Raw genomic sequence first — 14,279 nt, 5'->3', positions numbered from 1 at the left:
GTCTCCTGCAAGGAAGAAAATCTAAGCAAAGCTTCTGATTGCAGTCATCTTTTCTCTCTAGTCTGAAGATCAGACAGCTTAACATCACTTTAATTAGGATGCATTAATTTAAACCCTTTGCATGCTATCTGCAGAGAAAGAAAATTAACCCCCAATGGGAGACGCCCCGGGCCATTTTGTCTTTTGAGGGGGAAAAAGAAAGTAAATAAAAGACATGGCCACAGGGAATTCATTATTCCTCATTACTTCACTGATAATAGTACATTGAAGATTTAAGGATGTAGGCAGTCATATTCCAAAGCAAAAGAAAGACTGACACAGAGCAGTGATGTCCCATTTCTGATGGTTCAACATAGAAGCTTACAGAAACACACAGCATATGTGCAAAATACACAGATATCCGCTAAAAATTAAAACATAGCGGACACCAATGATGATGATATAAGAACCCCTCCCGGACCATTTTTGTCTTCCTTTTAAGATTTAGTTATTGGATAATTAAGATTATAATGTCCAAGAATTTGCTCAGTAAAACAATTTATGAATGTAATTAGCAAAGGGAAAGTCAATGTTTAGCAATGACAGTAAAGGTCATTTGCTAAGATATCCTTTGTCAAGAAATCAGTGTGTCTTCTCATTTATGGATGGATTGATGAAGTTACTAATGGAGGAAGTGCTACAGATATGAGGTCCAGCTGCTGTACTCCTGTACCCACATTATGGAACTGGGAAAATTCTCATTTAATGCCTCTGCATGGGAAAACTGCAAAAGATTCCTTTTCCTAACACACAGGAATAAAATACAAGAACTCCCAGTTCATAGATAGGAAAGACAGCATTTTAGAGAGATGTGGAAGGGGTGAGTTGGGCTTTAACTTATGATGGTTTACATGCATCCATGAAGAAACAGCTACCTAAAAGCATAGGAGGTCCTGGATAAAGTATTCATGCTTAGAAGGATATTAGAGTTTGGTCCCTTTGTGGTGTCCAGCATTATTGGGGTCTAGAAAATGTGTATCTTTTTTATTTGGGCAATCCAAAACCATACTGGGGTTTGCTAGGTCTACATTTTACATGTGACTATCAGGAAATCACTAAAAGTGTCTTCCACTTGACAATTTGAATACTTCTTTAAGTGGTCACCAATTTTTTTCACAACACTTCACATCTCGTAAGTTTACCATAGACAGCAGGGTAAAAAAAAAAAACAATTAACCCACAAATGAGAACCCCCACCAGGATATTGTATTCTGACAGAAGGACCCACTGCTGTCAGAATACACTGATCAGAGGCTGCAGCCAATGATCGAGAAATGTTTTCCACATCTCTTTGATAGAAGTTGATCAAATGATTGACTTCCGTTGAGCAGGACTGGCACACACTGACTTAAATTCAATCAGTGTAAGGATAGCTTTATTTAGACCAGTTAATTTATTTGTAAATTCTTTATCCAACTTTTGAAATGCAGGAGGATAGTACAGAAAGGAAAAAGGGGTGGGTTACACATGTACAAATTACATTTGCATTAGGTAGACAGGCACATACAGAAGTCATACAGAAAAATAATTCCATATGTACAGTACAGTAATGTAGGCACAAAAAACAGAAGATATAATAGAGTGTGCTACACACAATCGTCTCTTTGCAAGGGTAAGGTTGTGGTTCAGTGTCTACCTAGAAACAGAAAATGTGGAGGGCAGGGGAAAGTTAAGAGGAGTGGAGGAGGATAGAGAAGGGAAAAAATAAGGTAGGGGCTGGGGAGGAGAGAGAGAGAGGAAGTAAAGTAAACATGGTGAAGAAAGGTGGTTAGACGGGGATAGAAAAGAGGAAAAGAGGGGTCCACTGCACTGGGAGGGAAGAGGCCCAGTAAGGACTCAAGACTCACAAGGTTAAGATGAATTTAGGATGAATTTAGGAGACCTGGTCAACCAGTAGTGTCAATTATTTAGATATGAAATGAAACGCATGTCAGTAAAGCCATGTTTTCATAAACTGTTCTCCCATGTTTTGCAGCGAGTGGTAGGATGCTCCATTTCTTCTATTTCATTTAGTTTGCTTGGCAATACTGTAGGGGCAGTGGAGACGGGGTTGGATGTTTCCAAAGGAATGGAATTCAGGCTTTGACAGCATTGAAAAGGTGAATAAATATTGTTTTCCTATATTTGGGGATGTTCTGGAGTTGTAGTAGGAATTTAAACAGGTATAGGCCCGAGTCTATATCTTTGAGCTTAAGAAGTATATCATGGACTTTATCCTAGAAAGAGAGGAGGAAAGGGTAATCCCAAAAGATAAGTAAGAAAGTGTCTTCATCTCATTTGCATCACAAAAATATAGAGATGGCACTAAATAGACTTTGTGTAGTTTATGTCAGACAAAGTACCACCTAGTAGGCTGGTTGTAGCCTGCTTCTTAAAATGTATTGACTATAGATGCCCTGTGAGCGAAATGTATGATGACATCCCTCTAGTTGTCTGTCAGTGTTCTCCTTAGATCTGTTTCCCATTAGGAAATACAACAAGGGACACAACCCTCAGGGAGTTGCATGAGAGATTATGTGCCTGACTGTGCCTTGATCAGAACAAAGTCTATTAAAGGGAACAGAAAAAGCAGTGAGACCTCTGTCCTTCACCATTGTAAGCAGGAAATGTGGAAGTTATAGGGCACTCCAATGGGATAAATGAGGTCAGTCATTGTAAGTCATCAATTGATTTAGGCTCATCACCAAAAAGAAAGTGAAGAAGCCTAAAGCAAGCATAGTGGATACAAATGTGATTACAAAATGTGTGTCTGAAAGCTAGGGGCAAAACTGGCACTGCAAATAATTGGCAGTATACCTTAGGATACTGGAAAAATGCTGTTTTTGTTAGCCATGACTGAGAACATCCCAATGGTTGCCAGAATTGATCAAAAGTGTTGATGAACAGTGGGTTTGAATGCGATCTGGGAGTGCAAGGTTAGAACTGACAGTGGGATAAGGGAGAAGTCATGTTCCAGGAAGACCTACTTCTTCAACAAGAAATTCCTACTAGACATGTGTGTTTCATTAGGATTCATTTTTTGGACAAAATTTTTTAGAGATTTGTATGTATCCGAATTTCTAAATGAACATAGTAATGAATGTCAACAAATAAAAAAAAGTAAAAATGAAATGAACTAATGCATTTGTTTTGTGTGAATAGATGGTCATTAAGGAGCAGGCAGCCGCCACGTCCTTAAAGCAGAGCTGCAGCCTCCCCCAAAAATTAAAAGGTATCAGCTACATATACTGTAGCTGCTGACTTTTAATATAAGGATACTTACCTGTCTAGGGATCTAGTGATGTCCTCACCCTAGCCAATTATTCAATCTGGTTTCCTACTGTGCATGAGCTTCTCGGCCTTTTGGCTAAGATCAAGTGTAGTATCTGTTCTTATCAGTGTCCAGTGGGGGTGCTCCTGGCCATTCTAGCTTTGCGGGGATGGCTGTTGTATAGTACCCTCACTGGTATGATGGGGGTCCGGAAGGCTAGACCGGAGGGACAGAAACCAGGGAGCGCCATGATTCGTTCTGGGGCCTTGGGAGTAATTCCTCTGGGAAAGCTGGAAAGACCCAGTACCTCCTGATTTGGATGGATCTACCTTGGTCTGGCCAGGGGCTGAGGAGGCAGAAAGTCCGCAAACTCTGTGCCCCCTGAGTAGATGCTCTCAGGGGTGCCACTAGTAACACCTGGGTGTGGGACCCCACAGTGTGAAGATGGCACATGGTCACTGTTTTTACACTCTTTTTGCACAGCGCCCTAAGGACCAGGCCTTTTGGCTAAGTCCAGGGCAATTTTTGCTACGGGCCTCAGGGCCTGGTCTGTGCACAATTTGGCACGGTACCACTTTTTTATTTTCTATTTATTTAATTTATTTCACCTCCCACGTTTGTCACTTTTTCTGTTACTTATGCGTGTGTTTTCACGGATGGAGGGTGTGGGTCCTCGGGCCTACCCTGAAGTCTAGGGGGAGGATGTGTGGCCTTTTGGTTCCTTCCTCCCCTGATCCCTAGGGGGCTTTTCTTCGGGAGAGCCCCCTGACCAAGTACTGGGTGTCTGGCTTCGGCTGGACACAAGGAACGGTGGTCCACCAGGCCTTTTGGCCAGGAGGACCAATTGGGAACCTTGTCCCCGTCAGGAGCTTCGTGCCCCGGGGGATCAGGGTAAGTGGTCCAAGCCCCTTTAGGGGTAGGACACAGCACACCCCTAAGTGCACTTTTTCGTGTGGTGTTTTGCACTTGCACATTTTTTGTGAACACTCACGGGTTTTTTCGTTATAGTTGCACGTTTGCGGACTTAAAAAAAAAAGTTGGTGAGAAGGGCTGGGGTCTGACACCGCGATCGTCACAACATTCTTCTAATCTCTAATGCAGCATTTCTCAACCAGGGTTACATGGAGCCTTAGGCTTCCTCTAAAGGTTGCTGGGGCTCCATGAGCAGGGGAAAGGGTCAGATAGATCTCCCATCTGACCATCAATGTAAGGGGGAACTATACTGATCATCAATGTAAAGGTTGTTGTTCTCCCACTGACCACTAATCTAAGAGGCACTTCTTCTACTCGTGACAAGTGTAAAGAAGTACTACCATGGCCACTAATGTAAGCTGGCAAATCTCTGCTGACCACTAATGTAAAGGTTCATTACAACTTTTAATGTCTGCATTTCTTTTCTGGACAATATTATTATTAATTTACTTTGATGAATATTACTGAAAATAATGTTATCATAGTCCAGAGGACTGCTAAAAAATTATCTGATCTAATATATTTAATATTAAAATAATATCATTTTTAGAAGAGGTTTCCTGAGATGTGAAAATTATTTCAAGGGTGCCTCTGAGGTAAAAAAAGGTTGGGAAAGGCTGTTCTATCGTTAACACAAAGCTGGGAAAGCAAGTTGAGCTAAACTGCTGAGAGCAGTCTTGGACAATTCAGTTCTTCTGTGAGCTTTGAGGATAAATTGATCCACAGTACCTTCAACTACAGTACATATTAGACTAAGATCTTATGTTAAAACTCATTTACTATTTTTTTAAAAATATGTAAATATATAAATGTCAATTGTCAGGGCAAAGATTCACTTTACTTCACAGCTATCTAAATATTTATTGACTTAAAAACTTATAGTAACCTACCAGGTGCTCTCTGTCACTATCTATATAAATGTTCATGGCAATTCCTTCTACAAGAGTTCCATTTATCCCACTTCCAAAGAACCATTTGTCTGTCTTTATGTCTCCAGTATCCTTTTCTAGAAGCAATTGTTTGTCTCACAGTCATTTATAAGTCTTTATGAACATAGAGAGATATATGTTTCAGAATAGGACTTTCCTTAGCAGGAAGGAAATAATTTGTGTCCTCAAGTTTTCATTGGATCAACATCAAATGATTTATGACAATAGAGTTTCATTGGGTTCTGCGCGTTTGGAACTAGCTTGTTGAGTGTATCTGTCAAGTTTGACAAATGTCTGATCTGCGCATTTTATGCCTGATAAATTATCTGTGAATAATGCAAAGTCATTTTCATAGGACTTTAGAAAATAAGCTTTGCATATCAGAGGCTGGATGCAAGGTGAAATGTACTCATTTTCACATGCTCTGACCACACATGGCTATTTTTTTTGTCTAAAGTGCTGAAAGATTACATATTTGCTTGCTCCCTAAATATTTCCAATATAAAACAATTTATTGTTACAGTGTTTATATATGGTAAATGGAGGCAGGGACTGATTTCTGCACAGTGCACTTGGTTATGCCATCAGGGTCAGCAAAGGCTGTCCATATACTGTGATACTGGAAGTCAACAAACAATCCAGTGCATAATAAAAGGTTATAGACTTTCTACCTACCAGTCTAGCCACATCCACATTATTGCTGCAGCCTCACAGCCTGTGCATTCATACTAAATAAATTATGTAGTTTCTGCTCATTGTTCCTCTGTTCTGGTTCTGCACACTAAGAATCTTGTTTCTAGAAGAGCAAGGTAGCCCTGTTCTTCTAGGGTGATGAGTCTTGGGGTAACAATTCATCACTGGTGCTTTGACTCTTTCAGCACCCCCACCCCAGGCAATAGATATTTTGTGACCAGTGGAATAGCAAGACAACAGTAAAAAAAAAACCCTCTCTACTCTTTCTAAAACGTTTTAGCTAGAGTTGTGCTGTAAGGCCAAATTCACACCTGTGAATGGACCTAACCAATTACATGCAAGAACTCCCAGCAAGTAGCCCAAATGAAAGTGATGGGAGGCTGCCAGCTCCTGCAGCTAATTGTAGCCTCTTGCAAGTGATTATCCATGCAGTTATGACCTGAGAGTGATTGGACCTGAATGCAGACAGTTTGGGGGTTGCCTCTCGCAGCTAATCGACATGCACCCCCACTGGGGTTCTCTCATATTTTCAGTGTTGGGCACATTTTCAGGTATGAATGTAGCATAAAAATAATGTTTTCTGGTTCTATTTAGAAAACCAAACCTGCAATTAAAATGGGCCCATTCACACTCTTGTGCTGTGTTAACACTTGTTTTGTTAAGGCAGCCCATTGATTTAAAAAGGCTTCCAAGAGCACCAAAAAGGTAACTGTAGCATTTTGGGCTGTGCACTGCAATGCAATGCAGGTTCGTGCAATAACACACAGTATATCAGTAAGTCTCATTGGGCTGCCAATCAAAATGAATGGCACTGCACCTCACAGCACACATACTGCGCATTATCAGGGGTTCCACAGTAGTGCAAATAGACCTTTAGTGACCATAACTCTACTTAATAGAAGTCATAGCTTCCATACACTGCACTGATGATGGCAAATTAGTGCATCATTAGTGCAGAGTATGGTGACTGGAATATTTGGCTCCTCCCACAATCCTAAAATGAGAAATAATCCCCTTATTTTATGGATATAAAATGAAATGAATTCTCTTCTAAGAAAGCTCCACTGTAGAGGGCTTTTTGGTCCCTTCAGTCTCTTCTCACCATAATCTTCTGGGTTATAATTTCTCCTCAATGTGATGAAAAGGAATGTATGATTTCTGGGATGCCTCTGTAAAATAGAGGAAGGGATGGAGTTTGGTAGGCAGTTTATACTTGTACACCCACAGCTGTGCATAGCCAATCCCTTATCTAATACTGTGTAGAATTCATTACAAATACTATTCTACAAAGAACCTAAAATGTAAATGCTTACCCAAATATACAATGTTTTAATCCATAAACTAAGAAATCTAAATAAAAAAATATATGAATTAATAATCGATCTTCATCTAAGAACATTTGTAAAATACTCTTTTAAGATACTTGATATGTTCTAGTAATACATAATTGATAATCTTGTAATAGAACAACTGTTTGTAACTGTTTTCAAGCACCTGACCCCTAGAATAAAAGATTTGTAAGCTCAAGAAATGTTTTTGACGTCTAAGAGATGTGTGCATTGAACTGAAATATGGACAGAAAAAAACATATACTTTGGTAAATGTGGTTTGTGTTTGACAGAAGACAAATTGTGCTGGGCTGACATAGGATTGAATAGTTATTAGTAGTAGATGAGAGATCAGTAATTAGTATAGTATGGTAATATAGCATAGTATGTTAATATAGCAGAGCATGGGTGGACTAAGGGGCAGATTTTTACCACAAAGCGGATATAGCTAGCCTATCTTTCACAGGCTGCAGAGGCAGGAGAACTCATAGGGGCAGTGAAGGAACCAGTGCTCAAGAAGATAACAAGAGAAAATGTCTGATCCCCAGGACAGGATATTTGCTTTGCTCATAGAAGAAATGATGACTCCGAATCATTACACTGCAGGATCGTATAGGAAGAGGTGCTTGGTATTAAGACTGAGGAGTATGAGAATTGATGCACAATGCACTATTTACATTTCATTTGTGCCTGGTTGTAAGAGGGTTGCGATCCCGCTAGCTAGGTGCTGCCCCAGACAGGAGGGTTAAAGTTAACCAGAGTTCCTGTTTTCTGCTTGGCCTTTTGAGTCCAACCCACAGATCCTGGGATATAAAAGGAACAGTGGTCCGGAACTCAAGCCTCTCACTCCTTGGCCTGAAAGAGAGTGGCATTACACCTTTTCATCATCTTGGAACTCGTCGTATTGTGGGAAGCCACCGGAGCCTGGGGTTCACCCTAAAGACACCAGCTGCTGGACTCTGCTGATACCATTCAACTTACCACTAATGAACTCCCTTTTACAGGTATGCTAGGGCAGCACACAAGGCTGAGTTAGGGCTGTGCCAAGTCCCAAGACTCCTATGCGCACGTGCAGGAGTGACATCATCGCAGCCCAGCGAGTCAGATGGCTGGAGATTCGCGAACCCAAAAGGAAGACCTGGGTGAGGATGGAAGCCTCTGCAGCGGTGACAACGTGCCGCTGGAGGGCTTCGTTTTAAGATAAGTTTTACATAATGTGCAAGTATGTGATGCATACTAGCACATTATGTCTTTACCTGGCAGGGGATTTTTTTTTTTTTTAAATGGATGCAGTTTACTTCCGCTTTAATGAAAAACATTGAAAAATGTTCCACCTACCCCAACTCCCCTGCCTTACAAGGTGGTGGGCTTTAAGAAAAAAAAAACAGTGACTCTAGGGACTTGTAGCTTACCTTGAGCTTTGTTTTCAATCCCAGTGGCTGAATGGAACCATGGAATAGTAAATGCAATTCAAGTAGTTGCATCTGTGAAGGTCAATAAAGTGAACCTGTTGCTTTGCCCTGCATGCAGATTCATTCTTTTTTTTTTATTAAAATAACGTAGCTGCTGATAACTTAGAGTGGAGTTGGGAATCCTTATAAAATTTACAGTGTACAGTTTTGCAGAAGAGGGAAGATTTCAGAAATAGAACTGCTTCTAATTCCAAATTGGTTCAGTGGAAACTGCATGGGTGAAGTCTGGGATTTGGGGTAATCATCTAGTTAGAGAGATTGGTTGGGTTTCAAGTGCCTTTGAGAGATTGTGGAAAGAGCCAGATACCAGAAAGTGTGTGTAATGACTGCTTTTGTTTTCTCTCTATAAAAGTCAAAGGACATGAAAAAGCATCTTGAACACCTTGCAGGAAGGCACATTGTTATGGCCCTGGTTGATAGGGGTGGGTGGGGGGATACTGAGCAGAGTTACTTTTCTAAAGAGCTAAAACTAACCCCAAGGTGTCTGCACAACAGATAAACATGCATGCTCTAATTTGGACTGTGCATGTGGTTTCTTTTCCCCCCAAGGTATTTTTCATGGGTATATACTGTACCTATTGTTTAAAGAACGCTCATGCACCAGTCCAATTCTGCCCTATATTTAAAAATCATCCTATGTCCGTAGACAGGTTGGGAGAAAAATATATGATAGACCCAAAATTTCTTGTGCTATCCATGATAACAGTATATTGTAAATTTGTGTTCCAGGTATGAAAAGGTTAACAAAAATAACTGTTACCCTGAAAGGCTATTTTAGATATTATGGAAGTTTAGCTGTACCTGTCATCTCAGGTTAAAAATCATTTACTCGCACACATATATTTAAAGTGCACCTGTCACCATGAATTAACATTTTCTACTTCAGTGGTCAACAAAAAATGGCTAAATATCATGATTGCTATTTGTTCCAGATAAGCTTGTCTTTTCATTTAATTCTGTCCCCTCCCTTTCCTCCTGGCCTTTCCTGCTTAATGCCAGGGACTCCAGTGTGCTTGTGTGCAAAGACCAGGAATCTCCTCTGCTACATTTATTTATTTAATTATTTATTGCAGGTATAATACAGTATATTATGCTGAACTGGGCTAGCAACATAGGACTTTCAGTTTTGAATAGCAGTTAAAGGGTAGAAAAGAATCATATCTGCACTGTCAGTAAAAAGAATATTGTATTCTATGTGCTCAATTTTGGACAGTGTTGGACAGTTAAGATTACACATCACATGTCTATTAGCTCCATATAAGACCAATAGTGTGTATGTGTATATATATATATATATATATATATATATATATATATATAAATAACACCCTGCTGCAATGTCAGTTGCAGTTGAACCAGACACAAGATGGCAGTGTCCTGCAGCCCAGTGGTACTCACACTCTGGGAGGAGAAAAAGCCTCATGGACTTCGTATGCTGCATCACAGGGCTTTATTAGAGAGGGAAGTGTCAGAGGACTACTTTCTCCAGGGGAGCTGGTGTGGGGTGGACTGATACCTACAGAAGCACGGGAGATTGAACAGGAAGTAAGAGGGGAGAGAGCTGGAGAGCAGAAGTGGAGAGAGAGAGCTGTGTGGGCTGCCAGAGTACCGGTCCAGACCGCGGAGGAGCCAGGAGGGATCTCTGACCACAAGCATTGCCAGCCTAGAGGGAGAGAAAGAGAGAGAGAGAGATTGGCAGGCAATTCAGAGTGCTGTCACCAGACCGAGCGCTGCAGTGGGGATTGGAGAACCACTGGGATCCCTCATCTGCTGAGAAAGAGAGTGCCAGGACTTGCTGGAAGCCACAGATCGGGTGAGAGAGTCCCATACACCAGCCAAACAAGTGAACACTGACACTGCCTTCCAATCTGTCACTTTCCTGCACACAGTTGCGGACATTGCATATAGTTAACATGTGTTGCGGCCTAGTTCCCCGGCCGCTACTATTGAACACATTTGCAACATAGTTCAATCAACAGAGATGAATGCATAATTGTTCCCTTAACTATCGTCTTACCCTCTCAAAGCAACATCTACCACCATTTCTGTTAGTTGCTGCAGCCCAGAGAGGAGTTGCCCTTTGCCAGGAAATGCTTCTGCCAACTTCTGACACCCTTTTTTGCCTAATGTTTGCAACCTGCTTACTGCATTAAAGGGACACCACCCAAGTCAAGTACCACTTAAAGGGATAGCATCTGTTCTTCCTTTTTCTTCCCTTGTATTAATCCATTGAGGGACTGCCACTTTCTTATTTTCCCACTTAAAAAGTCTGGAGCATTATAGCACACCAACTGGGCCCTAGCGCACAGAAGATTCTTAACTGCATTTAAAGGGACATTGACTACCCTAATTAAAGGAGCCCCAATGTCAGCTAGTTTCACCTTTGATAGTTTCCTTGCTCACTGGGTGATAGAAGCACCTCAAGTTTGAGGTTTTGGGTTAATTTCTGAATAGCAGGCCTGAGCACTGTTTCTCCCACTGATAACAATGATGGAACACTATTCCTCCCACTGATACCAATGATGGGACACTATTCCTCTAACTAATACCAGTGTGAGGGCACTATTCCCCCAACTGACACCAATAATAGGGCAGCATGCCACCCACTGATACCAACAATGGGGCACGCTTCTTCCCACTAATACCAATGACAGGGAACTATTCCTCCCACTGATACCAATAATGGGACAGTATTCTTCTCACTGATACCAATGATAGAGCACATTTCTTCCTACTGATGCCAATGATGGGACACTGTTCCTCCCACTGATACCAATGATGGGGCACTATTCCTGCAACTAATATCAATGAGAGGGCACTTTTCCTCCCACTAACACCAATGATAAGGCAGTATGCCACCCACTGTCACCAACAATGGGGCACTCTTCCTCCCCCTAATACCAATGATAGGGCATTAGTCCTCCCACTGATACCAGTGATGGGACACTATTGCTCCCACTGGCACCAATGATAGAGCTGTGTTCCTTCCACTGATACCAATGATGGGGCACACTTCCTCTCACTGAAACCAATGATGGGACACTATTCCTCCTACTGATATCAATGATGGGGCACCATCCCTCCCACTGGTAAAAGTGATTGGGCATTTTTCCTCCTACTGATACCAATGATGAGACACTATTCCTCCCATTGATGCCAATGATGGGACACTATTCCTCCAACTGATATCAATGATGGGACACTATTCCTCCAACTGATATCAATGATGGGGCACTATTCCTCCCACTGATACCAATATTGGGGCATTATTCAGTCTGGCCCCCTGAAGCCTGAAGGACAGTAAAAAGGCCCTTTGTTTGAGACCTCTGATGTAGACTGTACCACTGGAAATGTGAAACATCAATGCTGTTATCCATGAAATCATTTTTATAAAAGTAAATATCTTATTTTTCACTCAAAGTTGTGATATTAAAAACATCTTTACAATTAAAATCAAATTGTGAATAAAAGATGTGCCTGCAAAGAATTAAATATGTTTGTCTCCTATTCAGGGCCAGGACAAGGCAGGGGCAGAGGGAGCACCTGCCCCTGGTGCTAGCTGCATGTGCAGTGAAGGGGGTGTGCTGGGAGCTCCCCTCTCTGCCTCTCACTGAAAGACAGGAATGACTGCAGTGACACTCCTGTCAGCAGAGATTTTTTTCTGTCCTGAGCGCTCTGGTACTCTGTACCATCATCTCTGGCACTAATCCTCTGCTCCCCACCAGCCGCTGTCCCTTGTAAACACAGAATCAGTTTCTGGTGCCGACTCTGTTTACATATAACACCGTGCAAATCAAGTGACAGCGCCTCCTCAGTTCAAGAGAAGCAGCTGCCAGGAGGCTAGGCTTGGAGCGCTCTTCAGTAGGGCTGTAGTGGTGGCCACAGAAGGAGAGGAGAGCTCTGTCTACTGGGCGGCTGCAGGAGGAACTCTGAGTACAGAGTGGCCACAGAAGAAGCTCTGTGTACTGGGCAGCTGCAGGATGAGAGGGAAGCTCTGTGTTCTGGGCAGCTCCAGGAGAAGCTCTGTGTACTGGGTTAAATAGAAGGAGGGGGGGGCTCTGTGTATTGGGCAGCCACAGGAGGAGGGGGAGCTCTGTGTACTGGGCAGCTGCAGGAGAAGCTCTATGTACTGGGCGGCTGCTGGAGGAAGGAGAAGCTCTGTGTGTACTGGGCTGCTGCAGGAGAAGCTCTATGTACTGGGATGCCGCAGGAGAAACAGAGAGTTCTGTGTACTGGGTGGATGCACTAGGAGGCAGAAGCTCTGTGTATGGGGGGGGGCTAGAAGGAGAGTTCTGTGTATAGGGGAGCTAGGAGGTGGAGGAGAGTTCTGTGTATTGGAGGTGCTGGGAGGCAGAGGGGAGCTCTGTATATTGAGGATGCTAGCAGATGGTGGGACTCTTTGTATTGTGGATGTTAGGAGGAGGGGGAAGCTCTGTGTATTAGAGGTGCTGGGAGGTAGCGGGAGCTCTGTGTATTGGGGGGTGCTGGGAAGCATGGGGGGAGCTCTCAGCATTGGGGTGCTGGGAGTTGTGTGGAGCTCTGTGTATTGGGGGTGCTAGGAGGTGGGGGGAGCTCTGTGTACTTGTGGTGCTAGGAGGTGGGCGATATCTGTGTAAGGAGGTGGGAGAAGCTCTGTATATTGGGGGTGCTAGGAGGCTGGGAGAGCTCTTTGTACTAGGAGTGCTAGGAGGTGGGGGGAGCTGTGTGTACTGGGGGTGCTAGGAAGTGTGGGTATCTCTGTGTTTTAAGGGGTGCTAGGAGGTAGGAGAAGCTCTGTGTATTGGGAGGTGCTAGGAGGTGGGGGAAGATCTGTGTATTGGGGGGTGTTGCTGGGGGGTGCTGGGAGGTGGGGGGGGAGATCTGTGTATTGGGAGGTGCTAGCAGGAGAGTAGAGATATGTGCATTGGGGAATGCTTGGAGGTGGGGAAGCTCTATGTATTGGGGGTGCTATGAGGTGGGGGAGCTTTGTATATTTGGGGGTGCTATTGGGTGGGGGGAGCTCTGACCTGGGGAGGAGAGGGGCCTCTGCTCTTGGGGGGGGGCTAGAGGTGGTGGGAACTCTGTAGTGGGAGGGGGGAAGGGTGAGCTTTGTGTCCTGGGGGGTGGAAGAAAGTGGAAGCTCTGCATCCACACAATGAGAGAAGAGGAGCGCAGTTTCCCATCTTTGCCCTGGGCACTGGTTGACCTTGTTCTAATACTGCTCCTATTGACTGCACCATTGAACTTCACTATAATGAAGAGAAGTTGTCACCTAAGTATAACATTGAAAAGTGCTGACCTCCTGGTCCCCCTCTGCAGTCAGTGTTCCCTTCTGATAACCCCTATGTCACTACAGGACACAGTAGTGACATTGGGGTCAGTGGGAGAAAATATTGAGTGAGGCAGGGGACTAAGAGATCGACAATACTAGAAGTGTTGGTCTTGAACAATCTTAAGGCAGTGATGTCTCTTAATTACAGTGGTGTTTGGTGGCACAGACAGCAAGGGAGATGAGTATTTCTATCATGTTTGCAATAGTCTTTTTTATTAACTATTTGATTTGAAAGACAGGGTTACCTTAAAAGAACCCTCTGTTGGCACTAATGTGTAGGTTATT

The 14,279-nt window shown here is 43.0% G+C and overlaps 1 pseudogene; it reads left to right on the top strand.

Moving 5' to 3' along the window:
• Nucleotides 1–3,365: 3,365 nt before the first annotated feature.
• On the top strand, nucleotides 3,366–3,481 carry LOC149467678 (U2 spliceosomal RNA; annotated as a pseudogene).
• The last annotated feature ends 10,798 nt before the right edge of the window (nucleotides 3,482–14,279 follow it).

This window comes from Staurois parvus, unplaced genomic scaffold (assembly GCF_062004578.1).
Source record: "Staurois parvus isolate SC_StPar_1 unplaced genomic scaffold, SC_StPar_1.0 ptg000104l, whole genome shotgun sequence".
In the NCBI taxonomy this organism is placed as follows: domain Eukaryota; kingdom Metazoa; phylum Chordata; class Amphibia; order Anura; family Ranidae; genus Staurois; species Staurois parvus.
The sequence above is the reverse complement of the archived record's forward strand: the minus strand, read 5'-3'. Positions and strand labels throughout refer to the sequence as shown.